This window comes from Clarias gariepinus, chromosome 18, assembly GCF_024256425.1.
Source record: "Clarias gariepinus isolate MV-2021 ecotype Netherlands chromosome 18, CGAR_prim_01v2, whole genome shotgun sequence".
NCBI classification, from domain to species: domain Eukaryota; kingdom Metazoa; phylum Chordata; class Actinopteri; order Siluriformes; family Clariidae; genus Clarias; species Clarias gariepinus.
The window spans coordinates 27,434,055-27,453,058 of record NC_071117.1 but is presented as its reverse complement, the minus strand read 5'-3'; the positions used below and the strand labels follow the sequence as shown (position 1 = coordinate 27,453,058).

Genomic DNA, 19,004 nt, shown 5'->3' with positions numbered 1-19,004 from the left:
CTAGGAGTCAAAATTTATCACACACCAATCAGAAACTTTGATGGATAGATAAAAGAGCTAAAGTCAACTTATCTGGTTTGAAACAATGGATCCAAAGAAATGCAAAGGAAGAGGTTGAGATGGAGGAGGAGGTCAAGGAGGAGGACGTGGTGAAGGAAGAGGGACAGGAGGAGGAGGAGGAGGAGGTCGAGGATGATGGCAACAAGGAACGGGAAGGGCAAGGAGACAAGTGGTCTCGGATGAAATTCAGGCCACTTTAGTTGACCATGTCTTTGTCCATGGTATTACTATGAGGGAGGCTGGGCAACGAGTACAGCAAAATTTGAGTCGCTTCACTTTTGCCTCCATTATCAGAACCTTCAGGGAGGAAAACAGGTAGGTGTACTTGCAGTAAGACTGCTCTGAACAGTAACTTTTGAGTTACTGAAGTCAAGTTTTTTGAGTTTCTATTTTTTTTTTTTCCTGTAAAGAGGATGTGTGACAGTTACAGTAATGAGTGCTGCTATTTTTTTTAAGGACAAGAGACGACCACCTGGTGGACGCAGGTTAAGGCTTTTGTCGGAGGAACAAGACAGGCAGCTTGTAAACATGGTAATTGCCAATAATGTAATCTGTGTGATTGAGGATGATCATCATTTTCGAGGGATAAATGCCATCAGCCTCTCCACAATTGACCGCATCCTCCAAAAGAACCAATTCCGGATGGAACAGTCATACCGCGTCCCTTTTGAACAAAACTCTGACAGAGTGAAAAACCAACGAGTGGAATATGTTCAGGCATGAGTTTTGATATTGTATGAAGTATTGTGTTCCATCACAGCATGGCAGTTTATGCTGCCATTTGTGTACTCTTGAACTGTGGTTCAGGGTAGCGATTTACTCTACTGTGTTATGTGTTTTGCAGACAATCTTTGAGGTTGAAGGACAGCCTGTTCCCTATGAAATTATCTTTGTGGATGAAGCAGGTTGTGACCTGACCAAAAGGAGGAGAAGGGGGAGTAACATAATTGGCATCAGGCTATTGTAAATGTCCCTGGTCAGCATGGCATTCTAGGACCCTATAAAACTATGCTTCTCCTTGCTTTTCTTGATGGTCTAAGACAACATATGTTACAGCTGGACTACAGGGAGCAAGCAGAGCAGTCTCACTACGTTGTTGTTTAGAATAATGTCAGCTTCCATCGCACTGCTCTGGTTCATGACTGGTTTACCAATAACCCAAGGTTTTCTAACATCTTTCTGTCTGCATACTCTCCCTTTCTAAACCCGATAAATGAGTTATTTTCGGCATGGTGGTGGAAAGTGTACGACAGAGAACCTTATGTCCGTGTTCACCTCCTCCAGGCCATGGAAGACATCTGCCTAGACATATCAGTAGATGCATGCCAGGGGTGGATCAGGCACGCAAGAGGATTTTAAACCCGCTGCCTGTCTAGGGCCACTATAGCCTGTGATGTGGATGAGATTCCCTGGCCTGACCGAGACCAAAGACTAATAATTTTTTTGGAATAATGTTTTTGGTGTGTGTTGTACTATATAGTACATGAATAAAAATGTCCCGCTGTATATACAGTACATTAGTTGCGTCTTTTGTGTTCATCATGTAAAAAGGTTTCTGAGGGGACGAACCACAAGCAACATAACTTGCCAGTTTTGGAAATATTGTTTTTAATTTATTGCACCAATGTGTAAGACTGTGTTGTAGTGTGTGTTTGTGTTTTTAAGGCCTTGTGTGTGATGTCTGTGGGCAAAGTTTGGTTTTTCAACAAGAGTGAATGGTTTTGAGTGTGGAGCCTCATTTTGACCTGAAAATACGATGTATGCGAAATTGCGTGAGACGTTATAGATTTGTGTTTACTGTTTTAAGATTAGGAGGCATAGTTTCAAGAAATGTGTTTAAGCAATCAAGGAAAAAACTGTATTATAGTTTTTGCCAATCGCTTACACACTAAAAGTGAATGCTTATAACAAAGGCTCAATGCTTAAACGTCTTGTAGCACAGCGTTAAACACAGTGTAACCGTAGCTTAAACACATGTTAAAGTTTGCACTTTGTTCACAAATTTGTAAGAAACTTATTGCGAAACACTACACACATTTTCTTACATTAGACACTTTGTCCAATACCAAAATCACCTGTTATCATTGGGAAAACACTGCTGCACACAAAGCAATGCTCATCTGCCAATTGTGGTCACTCACATACACACCTGAAAGCACTTGCACAAAAAACAGAACACCAATCAGTCTGAGCCCTAGGACTACAAATAGGCCCCAGGTAAGACATTTTGAGAACTATGCAAACATGGAGGCAACAAGAGTCAGAGTGAGAGGAGTACAAAGAGAGAGAGGAGTCGGATGTGGAAGAGGACGAGGACATAAATGAGGACTAGAGCGGAGACGTGTATCAGATGACATCAGGGCTACACTGGTCAACCATGTGATAAATCGTGACCTGTCCATGAGAAAGGCTGGGCAAAGAGTCCAACCTAACCTCAGTCAGTACACAGTAGCATCGATAATAAGGACATTCCGACTGGAAAACAGGTATATCTTCAAGTTTATACTCCAATTACTGTATGTGTCACATGATTCTGATCTGTACATGAATACTGATGTGATACAGTATTACAGTATGTAACTGTACCATACAAAAATGAGTAGTGTTGTCTAAAGAAATACCATGGTGATGGTACTGGATAGTACAGTTTGAAGTTACAGTATGTGAAAAAGAACACGAACAATGACATCTTGTGGTTGCATTTTTGACAGAATGGTTGGACGACCTCCTCAAGGTGGAAGGGAGCTGCTCTTCACTCAACAACAAGCAGATGGAAATGTATTCAGCAACATCAACAGGGTCGGCATTTCTATAATAAGTCGCATCCTACAGAAACATAATTTCAGAATGAAGCAGCTGTACAGGGTGCCATTTGAGAGGAACAGTGTCAGAATCAAGGATGTGCATCATGATTATGTACAGGTATGTGTCACTTTACTTTACATACTATATATTGTGATGTCGGCATGAAGGTTTATGTTGCCTGTAGCTTGTAGTTTTTGTCTATACTGACCCAACCCAGCCCCTGTGTGTAAGAAAATATATACATTATAGTTCCTGTATGTGTTCTCAGTAACACTATTTAATATTTACAGACAGTTCTGGATTTTGATGATCTACGTGGATGAGGCAGGCTTTAATCTGGCCAAAAGCAGGCATTGAGGCTGTAACATAGTTGGACAAAGGGCTGTTGTAAATGTCACTGGCCAGTGTAGGGGAAATATCACCTTAGTGTCCAAGGCGTCCTGCATCACCATGCCTCACTAGGTCCCTACGATACTGAGCAGATAATTGCATTTCTAGATGCACTACATGGAGTTGTGCAGGACGGACCAGAGCAGTCCAGGTTTGTTATCATCTGGGATAATGTCAGTTTCCACCGGGCAGCTTTGGTCCAAGATTGGTTCAATACCCATAACCAGTTTACACTTTTATATCTGCCCCCTTACAGCTTTTTAAATGCAACTGAGGAATTCTTTTCAGCATGGCGGTGGAAAGTATATGATCGGCAACCATACGTCTGTATGAATCTTCTGCAAGCAATGCAAGAGGCATGCAGAGACATTGAGGTGGGATCGATTCAAGGGTGGGTTCGGCACACAAGGCAATCTTTTCCCTGATGCCTGGCCGGCAAGGACATCGCCTGTGATGTCGATGAGGTCTTGTGGCCAGACCCAAATAGAAGACGGGATTCATAACCCCCCCACCACACACCTCATTGCTTTGTTTAGGTTACTTTTTGTTGCTAAATTTCTGTAAGAATGTCTGTTTATGGTAAAATTATTATTTAATTACTGCAGAAATTATTTTAGGCTTTTACAGAAGAGCAAAATACCATAAAAAATAGAAACACAAAGACTTGAGTGTTTTATATAAAGCCCATCATGTGTTGCTGATGATATGAAAGGGTAATTAAAATGGCACTTGTGTGTATGGTTTTGTTGCAAGTATTCCATTTTTAGAAAGGAGTGCTAGGTTTCGATTGCATTGTTTCATTTTGACAAAGATGTGAGTAGTTAATCTCCAAGTGTCTATGTCTGATTGGCTTGTGTGTAGAGTTTTGACATGGTGGGACAAATTCTGCAATAAGTGTGAAAGCAATAGGCAAAAACTGTATTACTACTCTAGGCTTTATAAATGCATTTTATAAATTACACTAAACATCGAAGCAAAGAAGTAACTGAAGGTTCAAATCAGAAAAGAATTATCATTTATATAGGAATTATATGATATAAGAATAATTATTTATTAGCACTTATGTGACTGTTACTTTTATTTTTCTAAATAAAGATTCAAGGAAGCACAAATTTGGAGAAGCAGAATAACAATATTTTTCATTGAAGCTTAATGTACATACAGTACACATGTTGTTCTTTTAAGGTTCAGGCCTCAATTAACAACACACCTTGAATGCCTTAGCAAATAATCTAACCTAGGCTGCTGACCCAAGGTGAGAAAAAATTAAAACTGTCTCATAGACCTAAAAATACACCACAATATATGATTGGTGAGCAGGAATATTATATATATCTTAATTAAGAAGAAAGTTATTAACATGTATCACTAAAATTTCAATACAAGGTTTATAGTATCACAAAGTAGAAGAGCTATAAAGGAAAACCATAACAATCCTTCACACTGTCATGTGTATGGAGTAGACAACCACAAACATTTGCACATTTAAAAAGACATTAACCACACACTTAACCTTGGGGTATTACATGTAAATTCTAAAGTTTGTCAAATAACATACAGCACACAAGGGTTGACCTCAGTGACTATTATAGCTATTTATGTTTATTTCTCACATTATTAGTCGCTTTTTTCCAGCTCACGTTCCACGTAGTCGTTGACAATAAATTAAATATCTCTCAATGCAGTGAGGATGAACATATCAATAACTGGATCTTGAATGATGGATTCAGAGTAGTTCATCACTGGATAGATGGCACCTGGTGGGATGCCCACATTACCACTGCAAACATCCACTTGAGGAAATAACGATCAGCATGTATTGTATGAAGAATATAGAGAACTATAGGAGATATGACTTACAGTTTTTCTGAATTGCTAAAACACATTTCCTAAAATCTCATCTCTTTGTCTCAAAACACTAAACACAAACTCTAAAATTCAAGCTACAGTCACAAAACCATCGACTTCCGTTGCAAAACCAAGCATTTGACCCAAAACTATTTTAACTTTACTCAAAATCAAGCACTACTGTCAAAAACCACACAAAATCAGCCAATGTGCAAACACAACTTAGCAACGATCACACGCTACATAAATAACTATTTATTTGTTTATTCTTGTACTCACATTTAAACAAAAAAAAAACTGCAGCAAAGAAAGTTTATATAAAAACATATATTTGTAAAGCATATTCAGATAATTTATTCTGCCTCAGCATCATGCTGGGTGAGGCCACAGGACTTCGTCCACATCACATGCTATGTTCTCCCCCTCGCAAGGCAAGCATGCCGAATCCAGCCCTGGCAAGATTCCACTCCTATCTCACCACATGCTCCATTCATTGCTTGAAGTAGATTTTCCTGTTGTGTAAGGGTTTTGGTCGTAAACTTTGAATCTTCATGCAGAGAAAAACTCCTCAATAGAGTTTACAGGTTTTTTCCAATTGCTAACACATAATTTTTCAAACTAGTCTGGTTTTATCAAAATGCTTAACACAATTCACAAAATCACACACTCAATCTGCAAAATACCTCATATATCCTGCAAAATGAAGCACTGCAACCGAAACTACACATAGCATTATCAAAATCAAACTTTTGCATGAAAATGGCACACACTTCATTCATATTACCGGATTTTTGCCTAACCAACTACACACTGTTGGGCATAATGAAACGCACCCCTATCTTTAGTATGCTTTGCCATAATACTAAAATATATATCAGATTGTTCACATGCACAGAAATATTTGCAGATACACACACATGCTGTTGCACCATTTTTTTTTCACTACAGTAAACAAGTCATTGCAACATATGCACAGCAGATATATTTACATGGGACTGAACAAAAATATTCTTACAAAAAACAGTAAACTGAAAAAGAAAGTTTCTGAAAAAAAATTTTACAGTAAAAAAAAAAAAAGAGTAAAAATAATTAGGCAGCATCTTGCCGTACAGCTGGGTCTGACCACAACGCCTCATCAACATCACAGGCAATATCTTCCCTCGCCAGACATCGAGGGACGAAGCGCCTTGAGTGCCTTATCCATCCCTGAATCGCACCCACATCAATCTCATCACAAGAGGCATGCGCACAAAGGGCTGCAGGTCGTATACCTTTCACTGCCATGCCGAAAAGAACTCTTCTATGGGGTTCAGAAATGGTGAGTGTGGTGGGAGGTATTGCACGAGAAATGTTAGGTGGTCAGCAAACCAGTTTTGGACTGGGGCTGCACGATGAAAGCTCACGATGTCCCATACTACAACGTACTGGTTTCTTTGATGGTCTGCATTATTCATACGCTCTGGTGATTTATGAGAATGTTGTAAAGTCTGTCCAGAAATGTGAGAATATGGGCTGTGTTGTATGGTCCAAGGTTGGCACCACATTGGCCAGGAACATCTATACTGGCTCTGTGGCCAATGAGGTTTCTCCCCCTTCTTCTGGTCTTTGCTAGGTTGAACCCAGCCTCATCTATAAAGATGAACTCATGTGGGATTGCATAAGCATCAATTTCCAGTACTCCCTGAAAACAATGAACAAAAATCAGTCAATGTGGTGTTATCCAGTACACTGGGAAACAATGTTGCATGTAGTGTACTGCAGTCAATATAGATTTCATTATTTTCCAAAACCAAGTTTACAATGGCAGCTTCCTGTACCCCGGTGAACATTTGGCCTCCTTCTCCAGCATGGTGTTGTCTCTCAGTCCTTTAGAAAGAATAAAATAAAAATATATATATAGGGCTTGGACAATGCAGGCTAAATATTTTCCCCCACAGTAGAGTACATTGTACAGGAAATTTGTACAGTTCATGAATGGCTCATGTCATACACTATCATTTTGAAATGCAAAATGTGTGTAAAGCAGAAAATGTGGTTAGACTTTTGGAGACTTGAGAAGAAGTTTTGTTCTCTGTGTGTCAGTTTAAATAATTGTGCTGTGCATGTCATTTTAGTGTGTTAGTAATTGGAAAAAACTGTAAAAAGGGAGAGTATGGTGAAAGAAACACAATCATAAATGCTGCTCATTGTGAAACCAATCACTTATTCTTGGACCATGGTGAAAGCTTACATTGTCCCAAATGATAACATACATGAAATGCTCTGCCTGCTCGCAATTTCTCTGCTCACGCAAAGCATCCCGTAGACCATCCAATGTTAGTAGAATTTCTGTGTTGTATGGACCAACAGTAACATGCCTGTGGAGAACCCCATAGCTGATGATGGCAGCACAGATAGTTACATTTCCACCACGCTGGCCAGTCAGTTTAATAATGGCACATTGACCTATGACGTTGCGACCTCTTTTTCTCCTTTTTGCTAGATTGAATCCAGCTTCATTCAAGAAGATGTATTCATGAGGCCTAACCATTGAGTCAGGCTCAAAGATTCTCTGTACACAGTGAAAACAAACCACATTTTGTTCTGTAAACAATGTGCTGCTTTCCAGACAGTACAGTATACATTCTAGTACTAAGTTTACTGTAAAAGTTTACTTACTTGAACATATTGACATCGTTGCAGTTTCGCTCAAATGGTACCCGATAAACTTGTTTCATCCTTATCTTGTTGCGATGCAGAACACGGTCAATTGCTGACAGACCCACACTATTTATTCCCTCAAAATGTATATTGTGTTCTATAATCCGCTGCTGTATTTTACGCAGTCGAATTGCATTATTTTGACGGACCATATCCACAATAAGTGTTGAATGTTATTTGAAATTACAGATCTTCTTTTTGGTCTTTGCCACCATCTCTAACACGGACTTCTCTTCCTCTTCTATTGTATTGCTCCATTGTTGGATCCACTCATGCCATTTGCATTTGACTAGGCTTATATACTGTTTATTAATTGGGTTCACTGATTGGACACATGTGTGAGTGGTGGTGTGTAAATGATGAAAACAGTGTGTTAGTTGTGTTTAACTTCTGTAGCCTGTGTGCACCATTTTGGGTACAAGTGCACCACACTGCTAAATGTGTTTTGTGTTTGAGAATGTTTTTAGAGGTGTGGTAAATGGGAGATTCAGAATTGCAATTTGTGCCCTAAACAGAAGAATAGTCTTTAAGATTTTGGCAACTGTGGGATTGATTTGATAAAAGAGTTTTGGTAGTTGACAGTTTGGTTTTTACAATAGAATTTAGGTCTTGGTCACTCAGGCGTTAAATTTTTGGATAAATGAATGCGCTCTGAACGTGCTAAACATTTATGTTGTGTTTTGTAGTGGCGCTCGATTGACTTCTACACTGGCGTTTGTTTGGCTCTGTCGAACGCCAGCCTGCAGCCCAAATTGTAGTTTGTGTGTTAACCTGTGGGGGCAGTGTGTCGGGAACTGGTTATGAAAGCCCTTGTCGTTTTATTTGAGGTGCCTCCTTTGAATATGGACCATTTTGCTACATTAGACATTAATCTTCTTGTTTTAAAAATTCACGTAATACGGAGACATAGGGAGAGAAAAAATCTGGGTTCACCCTCTGAATGCACAACATCAGCTTTTTGTGGTTATTCAGGTTTTTCAATTACTGTAATATGTCAGTTTCCACTTTTAATTGTCTGCCAATAACACCAATAAGCGATTTGGTGTTAGCCCGAAAGAGAGACTACTAGTCACTTTATTTTGCTTTTTTTCCGCATTTCCGTATGTATAGCATGTAGGATCATGGGATATATCCGGTCCTCCGACGCATTAGTTGGGATTTGAGCACCAAAAAAAAGCTGCATGCAACGTTTTTTTGACGTCGTATAAATGCGCAGCCGGACAAACGCACGTCACCAAATCATGCGAGCTGCATGAGGCACTCACACAGCACCAAACACAGCACCGGGATGCTGCGCTTATTGTGGCGGGGGACTTTAACAGCACCAACCTTTTATCATCACATCACCTGCCCCACCTGGGGCGAAAGGACACTGGACCACTGTTACGAGGCACAATCTTTTCCACCGTTTGGGAAATCCGACCATGCCGCCATCTTCATCATGCCAAAATACAAACAAAGACTCAAACAGGAAGTTCCGGTTCAGAGGGAGGTCGCGCGCTGGTCGGACCAATCAGTGGCCACCTTACAGGACGCACTTGATGACGCAGACTGGGACATGTTCCGAAACAGCTCCAATGACGTCAGCGTGTTTGGGGGTTTATTGGAGAACTAGCGGATGATACCGTGGGAAAAAAAGACTATCAGAACGTTTCCCAACCAGTAGCCGTGGGTGGATAAAACCATCCGCGACGCTCGAGATCTTGCACTGCTGCCCACAACCTACAACTTGCGTCGGGGGACATGGACCCGTACAAGGCTGCATCATATAACGTCTTGAAGGCGGTGAAAGAGGCGAAGCAGCGCTACGGGAGGAAACTAGAGTTACAACTCTAACAGAATGACTCTAGGAGCCTGTGGCAGGGACTAAGGACAATAGCAGACTATAAAGCACCAACATCCGGTATGACGAACACAGACAAGATTCTGGCAGACGAGCTGAACACTTTCTATGCTAATGCTAGCGGCGCCAATGGCTGCAGACAGGAAGACACTGCCAGCACTGGAACCGCATTCATCATCTCTGAGCATGACGTGAGGATAGCCTTCAAGAGAGTGAACACCAGGAAAGCAGCAGGACCAGACAGCATCTTAGGTCGTATTCTCAGAGCCTGTGAGACCAGCTAGCACCTGTGTTCACAGAGATATTCAACCTCTCTTTATCTCAGTTGGTGATCCCCACATGCTTTAAAGAGTCCATCATTGCTCATGTCCCGAAGAAACCTCATCCTGCTTCCCTCAACGATTATCGCCCTGTAGCCCTCACCTCAGTAGTGATTAAGTGCTTTGAACGCCTGGTCAGTGACTTCATCATTTCTTCACTACCAGACACACTTGACCCACTACGGTTTGCATACCGCCTGAACCATTCCACAAAGGATGCAATCTCTCATCTCCTCCACACATCACTCACTCACCTGGACACTCAGAAAGGGAATTATGTTAAAATGCTCTTCATCAACTACAGCTCTGCATTTAATATCATAATTCCCTCCACACTCACCACCAAGCTGGAGCATCTGGGACTCATCTTTGTGTCAGTGGATCTCCAACTTCCTAACTGGCAGACCACAGGCAGTAAGGATGGGCGGACATGTCTCAGCCTCCATCACTCTCAGTACTGGAGCCCCCCAGGGATGTGTTCTGAGCCGCCTGCTGTACTCATTGTACACCTATGACTGCATGGCCACTACGAACTCCACCACCATCATTAAGTTTGCTGACGACACTGTTGTGGTGGGCCTGATCTCTGACAACGACGAGACAGCCTACCTGGAGGAGGTTGGAAATCTGGAGAACTGGTGCCAGAGGAACAATCCCCTCCTGAACGTCAGCAAGACAAAGGAATTGATAGTGGACTTTAGCACAAAGCAGGAGCGGAACTACCAGACCCCCAGGATCAACACAAGCCGAGTGGAGAGAGTGGACAGCTTCCGATACCTTGGTGTACACATCACGCAGGACCTGTCATTGTCCTGTCACATCAACACTGTGGTGAAAAAGGCCTGGCAGCGTCTCTACCACCTCAGACGCTTGAGAGACTTTAGACTGCCCTCCAAGGTGCTCAGGAACTTTTACTCCTGCACCATAGAGAGCATCCTGATAGGAAACATCATGACCTGGTTCGGGAACAGCACCATGCAGGACAGACGAGCTCTACAGAGGGTCGTGCGTTCAGCTGAGCGCACCATCCGCACCAAGCTCCCTGACCTGCACTCGATCTACAGCAAGCGGTGCTGGACCAAGGCCAGGAAGATCGTGAAGGACCTCAGCCATCCCAACAATGGACTGTTCTCTCTGTTGCGATCAGGAAAGCGCTTCCGCTCCCTAAAGGCCAACACAGAGAGACTGAGGAGGAGCTTCTTCCCGCACGCGATATGGTCTCTCAACCAGATTAACACACAGGACTAATCATGTCCATGTTTTTGCAACATTGCACAGAAATGGTCACTCATGGACATTATAACCTTCAGTGGTAGGAAATCACGGCATTGCTGATTGGCTGGCGCTCTGATGCTGGGGTGACGTCTTTCTGGGAATCCCCTCGGTCCTGCTTGGTTACTGACGGCGAAGCTCTGGCACTTCTCTCATGAATTCTTCGTTGCGGGACTTTTGGCTTTCTGTCACGTTTTCCTTTCAAGTTTCTTGAAGGTCTCGGAGAGTGGATGAGTAGTTCACTTGCCGGTCAGATGCAGGGCGAAAGTTGACAGTGGAAATTTGGAGCGATGAAAGAGCTTGATTTAACCTGTAAGTGACTTTTACCCGTTGGGTGATGTTCAACCTTAGACAATGGTCAGCCATTAGATGATGTGACGATGTGCTCGAACCCTGGGGTTTTAACCCTCTACTGTCGGTCCATCCCACAGGTGATTGATCCAATCGTATGTGGTTGTGGGCTTAGCCACGCCTCACGTGATTTCCCCTTTTGTGCATTCATTAGCCTGCCATTTCCGCTGTCATGTGGGGCTCATCTGGTTGGAGTTTTTAATACCTTTTATGAAGTAATTTTGCATGAGCTCTGTTCATGCTACTAATCATTTGCATACACAAATGTTCTTTGAATAAAACCAACTTTCCCATATCTTGCACACTTATTTATACCTTTATCTAATAAAAAGTGTTTATAAATGCTGATTACACCGTTCAAGTTATGCAGAATAATCAAACATAAACACAGGAATAAAACATGCTAAATAAACGTATGTTAAAGATTGTCCAAAATAGTGTCTCTTGCCGTGTGCCTCTTTGTTCGTTGAGCTACAAGGAGAAACACGGGACATCCCGTGTCCTGGCGTCAATGAGCACGTCAAAGTGTGACTAAGTGGTTCCCGTCCCCAACTCGGGGTAAAGCCGCTTTGTTTAGAAGATCACCGATTCACACCATTGTATTTGGGTTTAATTTGCAGCGTCTGGTCTCAACGTAGCTCCAGACACAGCGGGGCTTCCTGTCCCATGCCTGGTTAAGCCTCCTGCGACTTCATTTTACAGACGCTCCTTTATGCTCACAGATGCATGATAAGGTTGTCAGGATGTCACCAGTCAACTGGGAGCGGGGTTCTGGAATGTAATAGATTGATTGCTCGCTTTAGGTGGCCAGTTCATCCCTATATCCTCCTTTTTGCTCGGTAAGGTTCTCGTTGTGAACGTCAGCGGGCACTGGAAAAATAAGCAGAAAAAGAGAACAGGCACACACAAGACACAAACAACAACTCCATTGCCAGCTTAATTATGGTGCCTAACCTAATTAATTCTACTATGCTTAATTGGCTCAAAACTTGAGTGTCCATTTATGGGTGTCCATTGGTGTCACACACACTAGGCAGTGACCATTTTCACACGAAGTTAATTTCTCCTTGTATTTTGGGTTCTTGTTAGTGATTGGTGCCACCGGATTGAACTGGGAAAAAAAAAAGCAAAAACATGCTACTGGGGAATCACAAATATATACTGTATGTGGAGTGTGGCAGTGTTAATGATCCTTCAGAAAGTGCTACAAATTACAGAATTAAATACAGAGAAGTGTACAGAGGTGGAAAGAGTAATAAAATTTACTTTATTTATGTAAAAGTAAATTTATGTATTTAAGTAAAAGTACTGTTACTTTAGTGAACTTTTACTGAAGTAAAAGTAAAGTTACCCTTTCAAAAATCTACTCAAGTAAAAGTAAAAAGTAGCTCATTAAAAAATTTACTCAGAGTAAAAGTTACTGAGTTACTTTTTTTTTTTAACAGCGGGGGTGGGATGGGGGATGGAACACCCTTGCATAATAAATCTGTTCCCTTTGTTGTGCTTGAAATCAAAAAGGTCGCTTAAATATAACCAGGGGTTTGATCATAAGAATTTGTTGGCATTTCACTTTTAGCTGTGTCTGCATCACTGGCATCTGTTTTGTCCGTCTCCATCATTCTTGTGAATTTAGCGCGTTTGTTCTCCACGCCCATCAATCAATCAGTGCAGTGGTTTCCGGGATGCAAGTTTTTTCCTTCCTCGTTGTATTATTTGTATTTTTTCATTTTCATTCATTTATTTTTTACTCAGTAGCGAATATGATTTAAAATGTAGTGATACAATACTTTAAACAAAACATACTTAAGTAAAAGTAAAATTACAGATTTTAAAACTACTTTAAAAAGTAGAAGTACACAAAAAATCTACTCAATTACAGTGATGCGAGTAAATGTAATTCATTACTTTTTACCTCTGGAAGTGTGTTAGCAAATGACCAGAAGTCATAAAAGTAAACAAAGGGGCTTGTATAAAAAAAAAAGGGGGGCTTTTACATAAAAATGTAAAAGTACTTATGGTATAGCCATTTAAAATGTGTCCCTCAAATGCCTTGACGATGTCTTCCTGTTTTATTCCTCTTGCTGGTGACTGAAGCCCCATGATGTCAGTGTGACGCATGCGCAGTTCGCTTTCAAAACTTGTGGTTCCTAATCTGGCACAAAACTGCTCATAACTTCACTTCTACTCAACATTCTTTTTAACTTCAGGCAAATTCTAAAGGACCTGGCAAAGTTTGTTTAAATTCTGTCCAGACAGTTTTGTGTGATGCTGTGACAAAATCTGGCTGTCGATTCGGAATATGTTTTTATTATCATTGCATGTTTTTACATATACACATTACACAAATCATAAAATAAAAAAGCCGCTGAGGCTTATGGGGTAAATATACAAGTTCAAATTACAAAAGAATAAATAAATATTTATTAGCATTAAAGTGACTAAGTAACTGTTACCTAAAAAAGAACAATGATAATTACTCATTAAATGTACTGTGTAAGATTGCAAAGTAATTTTCTTATTTTCTTCTTAATAAAGATGCAAGCAGGCACAAACTTGGAGAAGAGGAATGAGAATTATTTTATTTATTTTTTTATCAGTTCCCACCCATTGCCCAAACTGCAGCTACTGGATGCAGCGTCGGTCCCGAGCCCAAATAAAATGGGAGGTTTGCGTCAGGAAGGGTATCTGGTATAAATCCAGTGCTTGTGCAGATCAGATGGTCTTCTGGTGCGACACCTTGATGGAAGTAGCCGAAAAAATAACAACAACATACTTATGTAATTATATTCTAGTTTATAATAATATCATGTTCAAAGATTCCAAAGAGGGGCCTTGTTTATGTTTATACTTAAAAAAATAACAGGAAGAAAGAAAGGAAAAGAATTTCCGATTTGTTCTTCACATAATTTCCAAAGATTCAGAGATGGTGATTATTGCGTAAACACTTCCTTTAAACAGTGAATTTTCAAACATCAACACAAACACACACAACTGACACGAGATTCAATAACATTACTTGCAGCTGCTACAATTGTAATTAATTGTGCTGCTACAAAAAAATGTCCACTAGATGGCAGTACAATGAGCCCTTGAATGATGTTTGGTGAAATGAGCCTTTTGGTGAAACTCTAGGCTGGGAAGCCACGACACCTAAACGAGGCTTCATCGCAACATTTCTCCAGCAGGTGGCAGTATGTAGTAGAAATGACTCTGCTGTCGGATATAACGAAGAAGAAGGACTATGAAAGAAAGCGTGAGCGCGTCTCTCCTTCTCTTCACTGCGTTCCGCTTCAACATGTGGAGGTCTTCATCTCTTTCTGTCTTTCTCTCCGGCTGCACAGCTTCTGGTAAGTAATGAGAATAATTTATATTTATATAATTATAAAGACGTTATCTAGGCTCGGTGTTAAATTATTTACGATAAGGTGAAATAAAACGATAAGAGATAAGCTTTATTTCTCCAGAAGGGATTTATTGTGCCATAAACGTGTGCAGTGTAAATAACGCAGGAGGATAAAGTCAATAAAAGGCGCATGTTTATGGACCTGCAGTAAAAAGTCACGTTTAAAACGTGTAACGCTGCCGTTAGATACTTATAAATGTTGCGAAACTGATAATTATTTCCCAAAATGGCACAATATTTTAAAAAAAAGACTTAAAACAACGCTTCTTCTGCTGTGGAGTAAAAGAAAAACGCTTTTTTTCCCCCTCTCCTCCAGGCTCACGTGGAGTGGAGAACTGGAGTCGCACGTGATCCCGCCTCCTGCGATGTGATTGGTTCTCAAACATGATTGAGTCCTCTGATTGGACGACGAATTCAAACTTTCCAGAGAATGGAGTAATCTGATTGGAGGAAGTTTGGCTGTAACGGCTCAGGCTTAATTCCCCTTTCAGGTAAACGCTTTACTTTTTTTTGTTTTTTTAAAACCCATTCTGAACCGATGATGACTCCTTTTACATTTTTCTGACACCTCGTATGAACACTGCTCAGCAGTGCCTGATTATACATTACACTCTGAGGTTCATTGAACTGCTTTAATGTGTAGTGTGTGAGCTTAAGCTAGCTGTTGGAGGTTAATGTGTTTGTTTTTATTTTTTTTATAAACAGGATGTGACGTTGCAGTAATATAAGCTGCTTCTCCCTATTGCGTTGTGCAGAAGGTGAGTTAATGTTGGTCTGGGTTTCACTCACTCACACACACAGACACACAATGTGCTGACAGAATCCATGATGTATGGATTAGCCTTCAGATTCCTTGCAGAAAATAAATAAAAAATACAACATGCGGTAACACAACTTAAGGCAAGGAGGGGAAAAAAAGCAGAAAAGACGACATAAAATGACTGTGACATCCAGAGCAGCACGATGCCGTGCCTGTGGTAATGAGTTGAGAGTGCAAATGTCCATGAGATGATGGATGGAAAAACAGTAAACATTTGCAGATGCAGTTCTTGTGCCAGTGTACTGCTATACTGACTGAAATGTATATATTTGAAACTATTCTGTAATTTATGCATGTTTGAAAATGAGGTAAAATGTTACAGTTCCTCTTTGATCCTACAGGTGGTGCACTTTAATCTATTCACTCATTGTCAGGCAGAGCAGCCTCATAGGGTAGGGTTTATTATTGAAATGCTTAACTGTTTGTGGCCTAAAAAAAGGAAGCATGAAATACAGTAAAGTACGAAGAGGGGGGGAATTGCACTTGTAAAAATGTTAAATATAAAATCCACAAATGGTTGCAATAAAACAATTTAAAATGAGAACTTCTAAAATCTACCTTGTATGGAATATGCAGAATACATATTAGAGGGATTGATTCGGTATGATGGCAGCACTATAAGTGAACCATACAAAGTTTAAAGTACAAACTTAATCCTCATTTATGTGGAAATAAATGAGGGCTAGCTTCTCTAAATTTAATTATTTCACAAGTTTGTAACAATTAGAAACAGAATATCAAACGGTGATGCTTACAGAGTTCTGGTACAAATTAAATCAACACCCAGGTATCATGATATTGTATTAGCTGCTCCCTGGTGGTTTCCGTCCCTAATTAATGCATCACTTTACATTTGCCACTGTGAACATATAATTATTATTGATATGAAACAGTGTGTGTATCTTCTGGCTGTGGATGCTGTGATGAGACCTTGTTTATCTGGCCCTTACTCTAAAGGGATCTGATGATAAACTCTCTCCCTGAAGCTTTGACAGCTTTCTAACTACAACACTACAGTTTTTGTTGGTAATCTTGTTTAATTTGGTGTCCCTTGTTTTTACAGGTTTGACTACCTGCCTGGCTGGAGTCTTGCAGCCCAGAGTAAGTTGCATTTCTTTCCCAGGACATTATTCTGACCTTGAGTGTTTACGAGCCGCTGATGACTCTCTTAAACATTTTTCTGACACCTTCTATGAGAACTGCACTGCAGTTTTTGATTAAATATTTAAACCTGAGGCTCGATTTGTATGTTGATGGTGTGGATTGTCTTTTTTTTTTTTTTTTTTTTTTTTCTTCATCTTTTCAAAACCTTAACAAATCTTTTCTTTCTGTAGATGGAGCGCGTTGTGCTGAAGTCATTCAGGATCTTGCATCACTTCTGAGGGTGTCCTTTTATTGCTTGTGAAGTCATGTTGTTAACTGCATATGTTTGGTCACATGATTGCTTGTGCGATAGGAAATAAATGCATTTTGATGGAAAAGCTTGACTGGTTTTTGTACAAGAGAAAATCAAAACATGACAAGCCTACTGTGTAGTCACTAATACTCCTATTATCTATCAAATGATTTAATACATTTTATTCTTTGTTCTTTATTATGACCTGAGTTTTCAGTCATCTTTTTAAATAAAAGATTGTTTATATATTGGTCATATAGGCTGAAGCCTATCCCTGGACTGGGTGCTAATCCATCGCAGAGACACTCATTTACAAACTGGGCAATTTGGGAGCACCCAATCTGCCTGTCATTGGACTGTGGAAGGTAACTGGAGTACTCTGAGGAAATCCACCAAGCACGGGGAGAACATGCAAACTCCATGTACACAGACCTGAGGTGGGAATCGAACCTGAACCCTGAAGATATAAGGAAACAGTGCTAACCACGACGCCGCCGTGTCACCTTACATAGTTGTTTAATTGATTTATATATTTTTGCTAGAGGTTGGATGGAAATTTATTTTAAAGACCCAAAAGCAGTGTTCTGTATTAAAAGAACTTTTTTTTTTTTTTTTTCTACCAGTCTCATGGATAAAGTAATAATCATCTATACCACTTTATTCTGTATACAGGATCACAGGGGATCTGGGGCCAATGCCAGGGTGACAATACCATCTCACACACACTATAGGCAATGTAGGAATGGCAAGTAGCATGTCTTTGGACTGTGGGAGAAAACCGACCAACCGCAGAAAGAACAAGCAATCTCCCTGCACACAGAGCCCCTGTGGCAGGAATCGAACCCTGGAGGTGCACGGCGAGAGTGCTAACCACTACACCATCACGCCTTACTGATTAGCTGCACAGCAAAATTCCCAGTGTTGAATTAACACATACAGTGTTTATACAGGTCCAGTGGACTTAAATTAACTCTTATAGTCTTAAATCAACACTGGAGGTTTTACTGTGTATGGGCATAACATCTGGTTTCAGATTTAAACTTATATAGATTAAATAACAGGAGCAAATGAAATGTATAATTGAATTGTGCATTTCCCCTGAGAAAAAGGAAACAATTAACAGAACATTTCAAGTATAATTAAATACTGAAAGTACCTTTTATCATTTCATGTATTTTACAAAAATACATATTACCTTTATATACTTTATGTATTTTTGTAAAACAAAAACGTATATTTTAACATAATACACATAATACCATGTATTTAGAAGCGCTACACAGACTAACCAAACACAAAACCTTAAAATCTTATTGTAAATACTTTATTATGCCCGGTGTCCCAGCACCCACCTGACCGGTATGACTATTTATTTATGTAAGAAAGTTTAGATGTTGTGTTAGCAGTTTATGCTAAGTGTACATTTAGTGTAATATTGGTTGTTATGAGGTTTGGTCCACAAAATTGCCCTAAAACCGGAGGAAAATGTTAACATTCTTGATCATGTTTCTATCATTCTGCCTTTGCGCTGCCTGTATTAATCACCCGAGGTGGAGGGTTACCCAGTTTCCAGGAAAGATACATGTTAGCCTATTAATTTTTTAGCCCTATAAATCGCCTAGCTTATGCTTGGCCTCCATGTTCCCCAGTTGCCCAGAAATATTGTGGTCGTAAATTAAACACAAAGCATAAGCACAAAATTATCTATGGATTCATCTAAAATAATGGGTTACATCCTTGTTTGCCTTAAGTAGCCATGTTACAAATTCATTTCAGTAAAAATAACTGTTTTATTC

At 40.2% G+C, this 19,004-nt stretch overlaps 1 long non-coding RNA gene and 2 other non-coding genes across 3 annotated transcripts; all 3 read left to right on the top strand.

Annotated features, from left to right (window-relative positions):
* Positions 1–14,825: 14,825 nt before the first annotated feature.
* On the top strand, positions 14,826–17,293 carry LOC128506408 (uncharacterized). Its single transcript, XR_008355707.1, has 5 exons — positions 14,826–14,936; positions 15,309–15,483; positions 15,698–15,750; positions 16,876–16,913; positions 17,147–17,293. It is a non-coding gene; the product is annotated as an uncharacterized LOC128506408 (long non-coding RNA).
* Positions 15,526–15,613, top strand: LOC128507098 (small nucleolar RNA SNORD60). Its single transcript, XR_008355776.1, has one exon. It is a non-coding gene; the product is annotated as a small nucleolar RNA SNORD60 (small nucleolar RNA).
* LOC128507099 (small nucleolar RNA SNORD60) lies at positions 16,964–17,052 on the top strand. The gene has a single exon (XR_008355777.1). It is a non-coding gene; the product is annotated as a small nucleolar RNA SNORD60 (small nucleolar RNA).
* Positions 17,294–19,004: the final 1,711 nt, after the last annotated feature.